Here is a 13,473-nt window from a genome sequence, read left to right on the forward strand (position 1 = left end):
TATATATATATATATATATATATATATATATATATATATATATATATATATATATATATATATATATATGTGTATGTCAGGATTCTGGACTGTTCTGTGTCATGTTTTGCCCCTGTTTCTGTTCCTGTTTTTCCTTATTTGGTCATGTTCCTCTCCTCGTTTAGTTTGATTAGTCATCCCATGCACCTGTGTTAAGTATAATCCCCTGTATTTAAATCCCAGTCTGTCTCTGTCAGGTCTACTTGTTTCTACATGTGTTTGCCCAGCTCCTATTGTGGATTTTCCTGTGTTTTCGTCATTAAAGACTGTGAATGCTACTCCGTGTCTCCTACGTTCTTCCCGCAGCAGCGTGATGTGACAGAAGACCTGACCAACACCGTTCCCTCCATGTTTTACCCTCCGTTTGTTTTCTCGGTTTTCTGTTTTTTGTTTCCTGTTATGGATCCCTTCATCCGCCCGGAATTCCTACTCCTGCTGCTGGAGCAGGAGGAGAGATCGCTTGAGGACCATACGAGACTGTTCCAACTGCTAGCAAGCACCATCAGCTACCCGGATGACGCGTTCTACGATGCCAGTCTAAACATCTAGAGCAGAGCGCCGTTGTCCGAAGATGGTGATTTAAGCAAGAAAAAAATGCATTTTATTCATTTGAAATTGATTGGTTTACAAAAAGTAATGTATCACCCTTGATACTTCTGTGTCAAGTATATTTTTCCAGCTTCTACAATGGCCTTAAGTATGGAAGCTTATTTCCACTATAAAAATAATGGATCATTTAAAGGGGTCATATGACGTTGCAAAAAAAATAACATTATTTGGTGTAATGAAATGTGTTTAGGCACATTACATTAAAAAACACATTATTTTCCACATACTGTACATTATTGTTTCTCCTCTATGCCCCGTCTTTCTGAAACGTCGATTTTTACAAAGTTCATCATTTTGAATGCCATCCTCCAGCGTAGCCATGGCTGGAGAATCCCTCACCTCTGCCTCCAGCCTCCTCGGCCCGGACTCCGCCTCGGCCCGTAGACCCAGCGGCTCCACCTCGGCTCCTAGCTCCCTCGCCTCCACTGTCACCCGTCGATCCACCGGTCTCCCTCGTCCCTCCGGCTCCGCCTTGGTCGGGTGTCGACCTGCCATTGCCTCAGGACTCCACTCCTCCGGCTGCACCTCGTCGCTCCGTCCCACCAGCTCCGTTGGGCTCCTTCCTCCCGCCAGCTCCATCTTGGTCCTCAGTCGCTCCAGCTCCGCTGCGGATCTCCGGATCTCCGCCCTGGTCGCCAGAGCCCTCGGCTCCACCCTGGCCCCCCCGAATCCTCGGCATTCCCCGCCTCGGGCCCCTCCGCCACCTGCTCCAGCGCTGTTGGTCAGCCCCCTAGAGTCGGCGGCCATTCCTCCTCCATGGTTCCTCCCTCCGTCGGCTCCACTGTGGGTCGACATTATGGCTGTGGCCTGTGTCCAGCGGGACTCCTCCTGCTCCAAGCACCTCCTGTCTCCTCCCTGGCTAGAGATATATATATATATTCATGTTTAATATTATTATATTTTGTGTTGGATCAGTCACCTGTGTCAGCAAGTGTGCAGCTGACACACCCACCTAAACGATTTCAATATAGCGCTTATCCTGCCCGAAAAGACTATACACATTGCAGATAATGTCTTGGAGAGCAGGTCATATGGGTTTTCGAAAAATATATCTTTTGCAGTTTGTAAGGTAGCTATCCTTCAATGTAAACAGTCTGCAAAGTTGTTAATCAAAAAAGTGCTTGATAAATAAAGATATTGTCTCTCAAAATAAATAATTGACTCAGATTCACCTTAACTAGTCATTATATTTTTGAATCTTCTGCCTGTTACCGATCTACGTCACTGGGTAACACATTAGCATAATCCCCGCCTGCCCACGAAATACGAACACTCTCTGTGTCGAGAAGATGCTGTCTTCCACGATACCACAGCAATACAATTTGAACCTTTTGTTGTGCTCGTCATTTTACCGAGGACTACTTCTCTAATCTTGCCTTTTATCTTGGCTTCTAATCTTCTTTATTTGGACCAACAAGCATCTCCGAACCACAACCTGTAAGTATGATTGATACGCTATGTGTACATTTTCAATTGAGTGCTCAAAATATCTAGTTTTTTTGTGCTAATATGTGATGTATAGGCCTACCTAGTGCAGCTTTAGGTTTCCAGGTAAAGCACAATATTACTGTTTTACTGAAATAGTTCTGATAATTCGCTGTAGACCCAATATTTCCTAAGAATGTGTCATTGTTCTAATTACTTTGTTTAATAATAAAGAATGTAGTGTAGCGCACAGACTTTATAATCATTGTGAAAGTGCTGTTTATGTAATTGTAGTGTTAATGCAGAGAGTAAAAGACCCGGTAGAGAGAGAGACGAGTAAGTTAGGCTGGTGCGCATGTGATACAGCTGTTCTGCGTTATAATTAAAGGTTAAGACATGGAGCGTCTTTTGTCTGTCATTCTTCAGACATTACAGTAGACATATTTTGGTTTTCAAACTGTATTGTTTCATCAGTTAGTCACGTTAGCACTCGGCTTATGTATCCACCATTATTGTTTTGTTAAATGTTTACAGTTTAGCAGCTAAACTTTAGCTGTGGGCACGATTCGCTTGCATAAGTGTTAAACAATGTTTTTTATGTCATTATTTTAAGAACTGATTGAAGCACTATATTATTGTTTTATGTAAAGGCACATGCTAGGGTTGCCAGGTTGTCACAACAAAACCCGCCCAATTGCTACTCAAAACTAGCCCAATCGTGTTTTGAGGGTGGTCCCCCGTTCTGGGGTGTAAAATACACTCTTTCAGTCGGGGTTCCCCTGGTAAATTCACATTTCAGTGCCTAAATATGATGTTATTGGGGTCGCTACAACCCGCAACATCAAAATCGAAATCATGGATTAATGATTCTATGTATAAATGTTTATTCTGGGAAAATTCCAGTGTTTTCTGACCTTAGATGCATTTAAACCTGTTGTATAGGACTCCAACACAATATTAGGATATAAACAACACAATATAAAATGTATTTACATACACTTATCTTAAAAACTAATCTTGTGTGACTGATATGCTTCAAATCGGGTGATTTTAAGTCAGTGTTTTGCGGTCAGTCAATGGTGCTCTCCGCCGGTAGTGCATAGTAAAATGGCCGCTCGAACACTTCCGGGGGATTCACCTCTGAATGGCAGTTTAGAACGTGATGAGCAATCCAGTCTCATATATAGATCAGTGTCTATAATGTATTCCCCCCCCCCAGAATCTTAGTATAAGTTAAGAAAATTCTGTCGTTTCAATTTGAAGAATGAATTGAAAGCAAGAAAGAACCAAACCATTTTCATTCCAATTGACTTTCATTGCATGAAAACAACAACAAAATAATATAATAATATTAGCTTCTTGATATTTGAAGAATGTTCCCTTTTTAGATTTTTTTTTGAGAAGTTGAAAATCTTTTTTTTTACGACATAAATATTGTATTATGTAGAAACTGGTTGACTGTTGCAAACTTTTGATGTTTGAAATTCTATTGCCAGAAGCTGAACATTCAAATCAGAGCTGAGAGAAAGACAGTGGAAGCTGGACCAGACTGTGAACGGATTATATGTATTTTTAAGCTTTCATTCAAGTCCTAATTTTATTTTGTATACAGCATGCTAGAAATTCAGTTTTATCATGGGGTTTATCACAGTCCCCAAAACTTAAGTAAACAAAATTACAAAGATCCAAATCTGAAACAATTTTTTTTTGTCATGCACAGATTTATTCATTTGTCTATTGTACAGATGATTTTGATGTACAGATTTTTTATTTTTATTTTTTTTTTTGATGTAGCCTATACATTTCATCTCCTATGTCATGGCCAAAAATACTGCCACCCTTGGTAAATATGACCAAAGAAGGCTGTGAAAATTAATCTACATTGTTAATCCTTTTGATATTTTATTTAAACAATTCACAAAAATCTAACCTTTCACTGGATTATAAGAATTTAAAATGGGGCGCAATATCATTATGAAATAAATGTTTTTCTCTAATACACATTGGCCACAATTAACGGCACCCTTTTATTCAATACTTCTGGAAACCTCCATTTGCCAGTTTAACAGCTCTAAATTTTCTCCTATAATGCCTGATGAGGTTAGAGAACACCTGACAAGAGATCAGAGACCATTCCTTCATCCAGAATCACTCCAGATCCTTCAGATTCCCAGCTCCATGGTGGTGCTTCTCCTCTTCAGTTCACCACACTCATTTTCTATAGGGTTCAGGTCAGAGGACTGGAATGGCCATAGCAGAAGCTTGGTTTTGTGCTCAGTGACCCATTTTTGTGTTGTTTTTGAGGTTTGTGTTTGGATTATTGTACGGTTGGAAGATCCAAACATGGTTTTTGGATGAGCTAGGAGAATTTTTCTTGAAACCCTCCCAAACAACATGTGGTGATATAGGTGCTGTTAGACAATTTTTGTTTTTAAGGTTTTCTGACCCAGAGACTCAACTATCTGCAATTCTCCAGCTGTGGTCCTTGGAGAGTCTTTAGCCACTCAAACTCTCCTCCTCACCGTGCATTAGGACGATACAGACACATGTCCTCTTCCAGGCAGTTTCGTAACATTTTAAGTTGATTGGAAATTCTTAATTATTGCCCTGATGGTGGAAATGGGAAGTTTCACTGCTCTAGCTCTTTTCTTAAAGCCACTTCACTAATTTGGGAAGCTCAATTATCTTTTGCTGCACATCAGAAATATATTCTTTGATTTTTCTCATTGTGATGGATGATTAAGGGAATTTGGCCTTTGTTTTCCCTCCTATTTATATTCCTGTGAAACAGGAAGCCATGGCTGGATAATTTCATGTTCATAATCACCCTGGAGTGCTCAAAATTGTGAATATGAATGGGAATATACTTCAGAGATATTTTACTCATAAGAATCTCTAGGGGTGCCAATTATTGTGTCCAACATGTATTTGAGAAAAACATTTATTTCATAATTATATTTCCCCCCATTTTAAATTCTTATTATCCAATGAAAGGTTAGATATTTGTGATTTTTATTTATTTATTTATTTTTTTAACAATGCAGATTAATTTTCACAGCCTTCTTTGATCATATTTACCAAGGGTGCCAATATTTTTGGCCATTACTGTATATGAAAACATTGGTTAGAGGAAGAGAGGATGTGGAAGATGACTAACCTGAATACCACTTGTTGCGTCTTTACGAACTGCGTCGTAATGCCTCAACTTCTACCGCTGATGTTACTAAAAAAAAAAAACTGCAGGTGCTCCACGTAAGAGTAAGCAACACAAATAGACTACACACGCTCTTAATTTGGTTTGAAAGCGCATTATTGAGGCATATATAAAGAATGCAATTATTAAACGCATAGAAAAAAAAACTTATTGCATAAGAGCGTATATCATGTAGGCTACTTAAGTATGTGCGTGTGTGAACGCGCTATGAATAATACACGATTGTTCTGACCTCTTGTGGTGAAGTTACTCAACTGCTGACAAAGTTTTAATCGTGTTTATATTTTTAAATGAATGAAAGAATAAAAATAATTACAAAATCACGTTCACACACCAAATACATATTTAATCTAGATGTCAATTTTATATTAATCCATTGCAGTTCACTTTTATTTATTTATGTTTGTTTCTGTTTTCGATCATTTCAATGTATTTGACCATAATCCACAACCTCCAGGTGGTTCAAGCAACACAAGCACAGAGTATAAAAGTGTCTGTGTTGTATATATCTTAATTTGGCTTGAAAGTGCATTATTGTGCCACAGGACAGGGTTTTCCAAAAATTCGGTGTAAATGAGAAGTGCAAGAGTGAATGTTAGAAGTTTAGAAATGTCATTATATGTAATAATCCATGCATCTATCATGATTTGAGAGTAGCATACTAAACCAGTCCGTATAAAGTGTGAAATTTATATGAATAAAATTCTAGCTCCTGCAAGTAAATTACTATTTCTTTCTTTCTTTTTTTCTTCTCCAGTGTTGTAGTAATGGCATCTTACAGTATGTCACCTCACAGCAAGAAGATCCCTGCTGAGTCCTGGCTGAGCTAAGAAGCCTTTCTGCATGGAGTTTGCATGTTCACCTTGTGCTGGTATGGGTGTCCCCCACAATCTAAAGATATGCAGGTTAGGTGAAATGGATACACTATATTTCTCCATAATCAGAGATTGTGTCCCAGCTCTGGGGTTGCATGAGTTTCTCATAGTCTCAGTATCACCCCATTTTAAATTCTTATTATCCAATGAAAGGTTAGATATTTGTGATTTTTATTTTATTTATTTTTTTATTTTTTTAACAATGCAGATTAATTTTCACAGCCTTCTTTGATCATATTTACCAAGGGTGCCGATATTTTTTGGCCATTACTGTATATGAAAACATTGGTTAGAGGAAGAGAGGATGTGGAAGATGACTAACCTGAATACCACTTGTTGCGTCTTTACGAACTGCGTCGTAATGCCTCAACTTCTACCGCTGATGTTACTAAAAAAAAAAAACTGCAGGTGCTCCACGTAAGAGTAAGCAACACAAATAGACTACACACGCTCTTAATTTGGTTTGAATGCGCATTATTGAGGCATATATAAAGAATGCAATTATTAAACGCATAGAAAAAAAACCTTATTGCATAAGAGCGTATATCATGTAGGAATACTGCCCATTTAAAATGTTTATGAAGGGAGTGGCTTGTGAAACACTACATTTCCCATGATTCTGATAGTTACAAGCCTTCTCATGAAAGTGCATATAAATAGTATGCCAAATAAAAACGAAAACGTGTGGTATTGATACGCAAAAATGGTCTTTGGCGTGCATATGATACGCATGTGTTTGGCGTGACTGGGCTCATTGCCCTTTTAGAGCTATTTATTATCAAAAATTTGGAATATACTTCATATTTTTACAAAAATCAGTTGTTTATAGCCATCTACCTTACATTTAATAAAAAAATATGATATATATATATATATATATAGATAGATAGATAGATAGATAGATAGAGAGAGAGAGAGATACTAGAAGTTTTGAAGTAGTTTTTATTGAAATAGTTTTGTAATTAAGTAATATTGCCATTTTAGCATAAATCTTATTTGTAGAGTATTAGAAGACATTATGTTTATAGTAAGCATTACTGAATTAGATTGAGATTTTTTACATTTAACACATATAGGATGCAAATAAGTAAGAATATCAGGCTGTATTTAAACCACATTATCACAGGAAAGAGTTCATCAATTCTTTCATCAACTGGTACATAAGTGATGAATCAGAATTTCACCTTCTGTTGACTTTATTTAGAGAAAATAATAAGAAAATAATCTGTAATAGTAAACTGTTTTATCAGCTGAAGGGAAATCATATATATCAAGGATATAATAATGGTGGTGCAGGACATTATCACTGTAATTTGAAAGGCCTCTCTCAGGCTCTGTAGTGCCTCCATCTGAATGATTTCCCCCCATGCTTCAGGTAATATTGCAGGTGCACACTGCTATTTTTGAGCAAATCTACTGTTGTACCTCATGAACACGTACCTCCAGTAGACTGCTGCCCCATTATTCCTAGGATCTTCTGGGTAAATTTTCCAGTCTAGGTAGATGGATTGGTACTCCTTAAAGGGCAGAGACTGGCCTGCTGTTTCTCTGTTTTGAAATTGGTTTTGTCCTGCAATATCTGCACAGCAGGTGCTGTGCGACAGAGTAGTGGAGTTGTTATTGGTATAACACACTAGACCTTTGGGGCGATGCACAACTGCTTTGTGCACTTGATGTTCTTTTTCTTCCAGGTCACATGGAGCTAGAGAAAGAATGCCCGCTTGGTTGTGTCAAATGAACAGAGAGCTGCAGTAAAGGCTCTCATGGCTGTTGTTAATTCATAATCAAGCAATTGTTTTATAAGATTTTCATTCTCCCCTGTTAAGCTCTGGGATGTGTATTGTTGGTGACGTGCCTCCTCCTTCTCCAGCAGACACAACTGTTTCCATACTGTACACTGCAGGGGCAGCTGGTTCTCCAAATAACTGGACACTCCATTTTCAATTCCACTGAGGACTTCTTCAACTTCACTGAATGCCATTCGACAGATTTAATCTTCATCAACATTAATGTTGAAGTCATTGGCCATACCAGCTGTACCTACGAGGTTTGTGGTGTGCAGGTATGGAATAAAGCGATCCAGAACATCTCTTAAGTTTTCAGCAATTTCTTCCTCATCACCTTCACAGCCATTAAGCATTGTTCCATCGGGCAGTTCTAAATCCTTCATCAGCCTTTGTTTAATTTTTTCATTATGGTTCTCTTTTCCATCCTCTACTGATGTTGAACAGTCGATTATAATCATGTGGCTTTTATTGTCTCTCCATGAGGCAAGTAGTTCTCGTTCCTTGACACCAAAACTTCTGCAGAACGCTATGAGGATTGCAGATGTGTAACACAGAAGACTCATTTGATTTTCACAGCTAGCTGCATCTCCATGAAGATTAGCTACTAGCACAGGACGAGGGAAGACGTTGTCATGATGATCTCCTGAAAGCAGGTTCCAACGCACCTCCACAAGACCATCAGAGAGAACTCGAGGCAGCTGTCCTCCCTCCATACCACAGTTTATGAAGCAGTCATTCACCTCATGTGGACCCCCAAGAACACGGTTGAGTACTCAAGATTTTGAGACATTGCAGCAACCTAGCCTCACTGCTGAGAGAAATGGCATTCTGGAATTGGCCATGTTCTTCATTATAGGTCCCTCAGAAGGTGACTTTCACTGACCTAGAACACCTCTAAATGGAGACAGGAGGATGGCTCCTTTCTTTTCTGGGTGAATAGGTGGAAAATACAGAGGCACTGCAAAGTTGCACTGCAACATTCGCAGGGTGATCTCTTGCTGTAGGAAATTATTTGTTGTCATTTAGATGACAGCAACCAGGTCTAAAGGATTGATAGCGCATTGTAAATTATCATCCATGTCCAAACCGTAATCTCCTACTGGTATCTTGCAGCAAGTGCTGCGGCGGGCTTGGGGATTACATAGCCAGAGCCGCTGGAGAAATGCATTTGAGAGCTCTGTTAGGTCCTGTGGAAGGTCGTCTTCAGTGTTAAGGCTACTTACATATTGCGTTGTTGTGAGATCCAGAGGTGTCACCTTTTCCCTGTGAATGTCCAGCATTTGCAGTAAAATATGCTTGTCCCTGTCAATTTCAGACACTAGAGGAGAAACATATTGGGTGAATAAATCCAGTGTATCAGTGTTCTAGTAAAATCACAATGTTTTTTTTTTCTAGTCTTATAATAATCTTGCAATTATCATGAATGCTATGATGCTATCTATGATGTTTCTAAAAAGCTTGGAAAAATGCTTAATAATGGGATGATGGATACTGAAATCTGATGCATACAGTAACTCTTACCTATCTCAGTAGTAAGGGGCCCCAGGTCGGGGACAGTCTTCCAATGTAGAGACATTGTTTTAGAATGTTTCTTTGATTGTCAGTTACAGTTCGAAGAATGACATTGACCAGCAGGCCAGAAATGACATAATGTTAAAGAATGTCTCTCTTTCTGCTACAGAAACTGAAATAAAAAATAAATAAATAAACACCGGTACACAATATATACAAAATGCACATTTTTTTTTTTGCAACAAAAACGTAAGAGTCCAGACTACACCTGATAATATATTCATGAATTGGCTTTTTTAAGACGGGTAGGAATTTTGTAAATTAGATGTTCATAACCCTAACAGATGACCAATTATATCCAACCTTTTCTAAACTGAGGAACACAATGTAACAACATTGTTAAAACTTTGCCTTAGGGGTGCAAACCTATGGTAATTGTGCTGGGCTAATTACTTTCTGACAGTGTTGCGACATTATTGGTTGGATGTCTAATAGTGTGTATCAGTGTGTTCTGTATATCAAATTCACATAGCTGGGGTTTTCATTTATTATTTGCCTATGTAACTGTGAATGCAATCAATGTTTTATGTATTTTTTTTTTTTAGCAGAATTCATACATCAGCAACTACTTAACATGCATCTTTCTTCTTTCCTGAGGGTCATAAGTATGCTTATCATAAACCACACAGATGGAAAGCTAATTTCTCATTAAAATCAATGCTTCTGCATTCCTCAGCAAGGATTAGGCAGTCACTAATGAATAATTCATTAAACATAGATCCAAAACCACACATCAGTTCAAATCAAATATAAAGTACACAACTACTATCATAAATATTCAAAATGAATGCAATTTCTCATTTAATAAAATCACTGAAATGCTAAACTTTGCCAATGGTTTTATACAAAATATGTACTCATCAGTATCATTGGTAACACTGACATCATCTTGCTCTGGAATGAGTTACAAAAGATCTGCTTACCTAAAAATGTATGTGAGCTATCTTGTCAGCTTGTGTGCTGTGCTGTCATGACATGGAAATGACATAGGCATGATCATAACACTGAGTTCTCATATGAGCCCCTGAGAGTGATAAGCTCTGCTTTTTTGGAATTTCCCACACCCCTTTCATTAGGTTTGTATGCAGATACAGTTCTTGATCACGTACACACTCACAAAACAACAAGCGCCATGCAGCAGAAAAAGTACCAAATAAATCAAACAGATGTCCTACACAATATTATGCAATGTGATCGTTTAAAACACTTCTATAATACATATTTTGTGAACTAAATTTTGAAACCAAGTGTCATTTATTTTGAAGAAAAAAAAAACATTCCTTTTTTTTAAATAAAACATTTCACACACATACACACACACACAGGTTTGTTTTTGTGAAAAGTGAGGACATCCCATAGGCGTAATGGTTTTTATACTGTACAGACCGTATATTCTATTGCCCTACACCAACCCTACCCCTAAACCTATCTCTTACAGGAAACTTTGTGCTATTTCAGATTTTCAATACACTCCATTCTGTGTGATTTATAAGCGTTTTGAAAAGTGGGGACATGGGGTAATGTCCTGAAAAGTCACCTTCTCCTTGTAATACCTATGTCATACCTTTGTCATTATACCAATTGATGTCCTCATTTGTCACAAAAACGCACACACACACACACACACACACACACACACACACACACATTTTCTATTGCCCTACACCTAAACCTACCCCTCACAGGAAACTTTCTGCATTACTAGATTTTCACAAAAACTCATTGTGAATGATTTACAAGCCTTTTGAAATATGGGGACACTCAGAATGTCCTCATAAATCACCTTCTCGTTGTAATACCTATGTCATACCCATGTCATTATACAAATTTGTGTCCTCATAAATCACAAAAACGCACACACAAACACACAAAAACTGAGTTTTAATTATTATTGCTCTTCTTTTTTTATGCATTTATGATGTATAGATAAGGATTGTGTTGCTATGACTTCCATGAAGGTGTGATGACTTAATTAAGGACATCATACCCTTTGTTATCTATCCAGTTACTGACTGATTACTGTAAAGTTGGATTAGTTGAGAAGAGATTCTGAACACTCATGTACTTCGATAATATCTGTTTTACAGATTAAGCTGTTTACAAATTGTGATTTCTGATGTCCTGATGTAAATGTATTTTTACGGAACCCCATGATAATAATAATTTCAGTGCTTTTGGGAGCAAACATAAGATGCTCCGGGGAAATCAAACCAGATGATTTGCAAACAGCTTTCTTGGGGGAAATGCAAAAGGATTAAACTCTAATTTGTAAACAATAAAATATACTCTATATATTTTTCATCACTATGTCCACTTAAAAGCTCCATAGATTTTGATCCCTGGAGGTAAATTCAGGACAAATGATGTGGATATTATATTTATTCAAATCATATTGAAATGTTGAACACTATGGGCGGGTTTCACAGACAGGGCTTAGGTTAAGCCAGGATCAGGCCATAGTTCAATTAGGACATTTACGTATCTTTTATAAACGTACCTTAGAAAAAAAAATATATATATTACTGGTGAGCATCTTGAGACAAATAAATAACACTGGCATATTTTAAGATCTTTCATTGAAAGTTTATTTCAGTTAAAACAGCCCAGACATGCATTTTAATCTGAGACTAGGTTTAAGCCTTGTTCGTGAAACTGGGGGTAAATTATATACCAGTATATATAAATGTATACAATAGTCCATGAAAAGTACATTTTTACATGTATAAACTGGTGCTTGCCTTTGTTTTGATCATTTTGCTGTGTGGTTACTAGAGTGTTCTAGGTGGTTCCTTACTATTCCTTTGAGTCAAGTTCAAGTAATTCAAGTTAAGTGTAATGTCAGGCTCAGGATGAGGTTAAACCTCTACCCAGAGGGATAAACGCTCATGTGCGCATAGGAAGAGATTACATGCCTCCTATTTCTGTAACCCAAAGCTCTTTAAATGACTTAGCCGTGTGAGTGTGTCTGACTGAACAGAAAGATGCAGCTCTAGATCCTTGACTTCTCAGAGTATAACCACGGTTGACTCTGAATGGGACTACCTGAAGAAAAACACAAAGAAATACAGTGAACAGGCTTTCAAAATGCTGGTGACAATGCTAACAGCCATATACATGATGGTGAGAGTGGCTGAACAGGTAAGGCAACTCATTAGATTAGATCTTTGTGCATGTGTTGCCATTTGTCAACATACCGGCTAAAAGCATTTCAATTGACTGAAATTCTTGTCATAGTTTCATATGCCAGACATTATGAGCTATGACAAAAATGCTAGACAGACAAATATGATGAGAGGACTCAGTTATACACAGGGCAATATCACAATTGTTTTCAAGTCAAGTCAACTTGATTTACATAGCACTTTATACAATACAGGTTGTGTCAAAGCAGCTTTACAGTGTCAAGAAAATAGTGTGTTGATAATGTAGGAGGACAATAGTAAACACAGCTAAAGTCACGATTCAGTGATGTCAACATCCAGTTCAGCTCTCTTCCAATAGTGTCTGTGCAATTAAGCCGACAATATTGCCAGGAATAAAGTGTTCCCAACTAAGCAAGCCAAAGGCTACAGTGGCAAATCTCCATTGGTGACAGAAATGGAGAAAAAACCTTGGGAGAAACCAGGCTCATTCGGAGGGCCAGTTCTCCTCTGGCCAGACAAATCCAGCACGGTGTGGAAACCAGGCTGCAACACAAGTCAGACTTTGCAGAGGGCTCGTATTGTTTTATTTATTTTCGTAATTAAATAGGTTCTTTTCTCACTGACTTGGAAATGAGATCCACCATCCACACAATTCAAAACATATGGACAAAAGGAGAATTTTCATTAATGTTTTAACATTAAAACGAGGTGCTAAAATGTTCTGTGGAGATATATAGAGGTGTTTCTCTCATCAGCTTAACATGTAAATGTCCAGCATTCATGCATCACAGGAGGATTAGAATCACTTC

General features: G+C 37.9%; 1 long non-coding RNA gene and 1 pseudogene across 1 annotated transcript in view; both read right to left on the reverse strand.

The window, feature by feature from the left end:
- Positions 1-3,972, reverse strand: part of LOC107592674 (uncharacterized) — a 4,302-nt gene extending 330 nt beyond the window's left edge. The window contains exons 1-2 of the long non-coding RNA XR_001610011.1: positions 3,875-3,972; positions 583-584 (exon numbers count right to left, since the gene is read on the reverse strand). This is a non-coding gene — a long non-coding RNA (uncharacterized lncRNA). The remainder of the gene's footprint in view (positions 1-582; positions 585-3,874) is intronic.
- Positions 3,973-7,864: 3,892 nt separating this feature from the next.
- Positions 7,865-9,525, reverse strand: LOC107592675 (up-regulator of cell proliferation-like; annotated as a pseudogene).
- Between the last annotated feature and the right edge of the window lie 3,948 nt (positions 9,526-13,473).

Source organism: Sinocyclocheilus grahami, unplaced genomic scaffold (genome assembly GCF_001515645.1).
Source record: "Sinocyclocheilus grahami isolate Dianchi unplaced genomic scaffold, SAMN03320097.WGS_v1.1 scaffold156.1, whole genome shotgun sequence".
Classification (NCBI taxonomy): domain Eukaryota; kingdom Metazoa; phylum Chordata; class Actinopteri; order Cypriniformes; family Cyprinidae; genus Sinocyclocheilus; species Sinocyclocheilus grahami.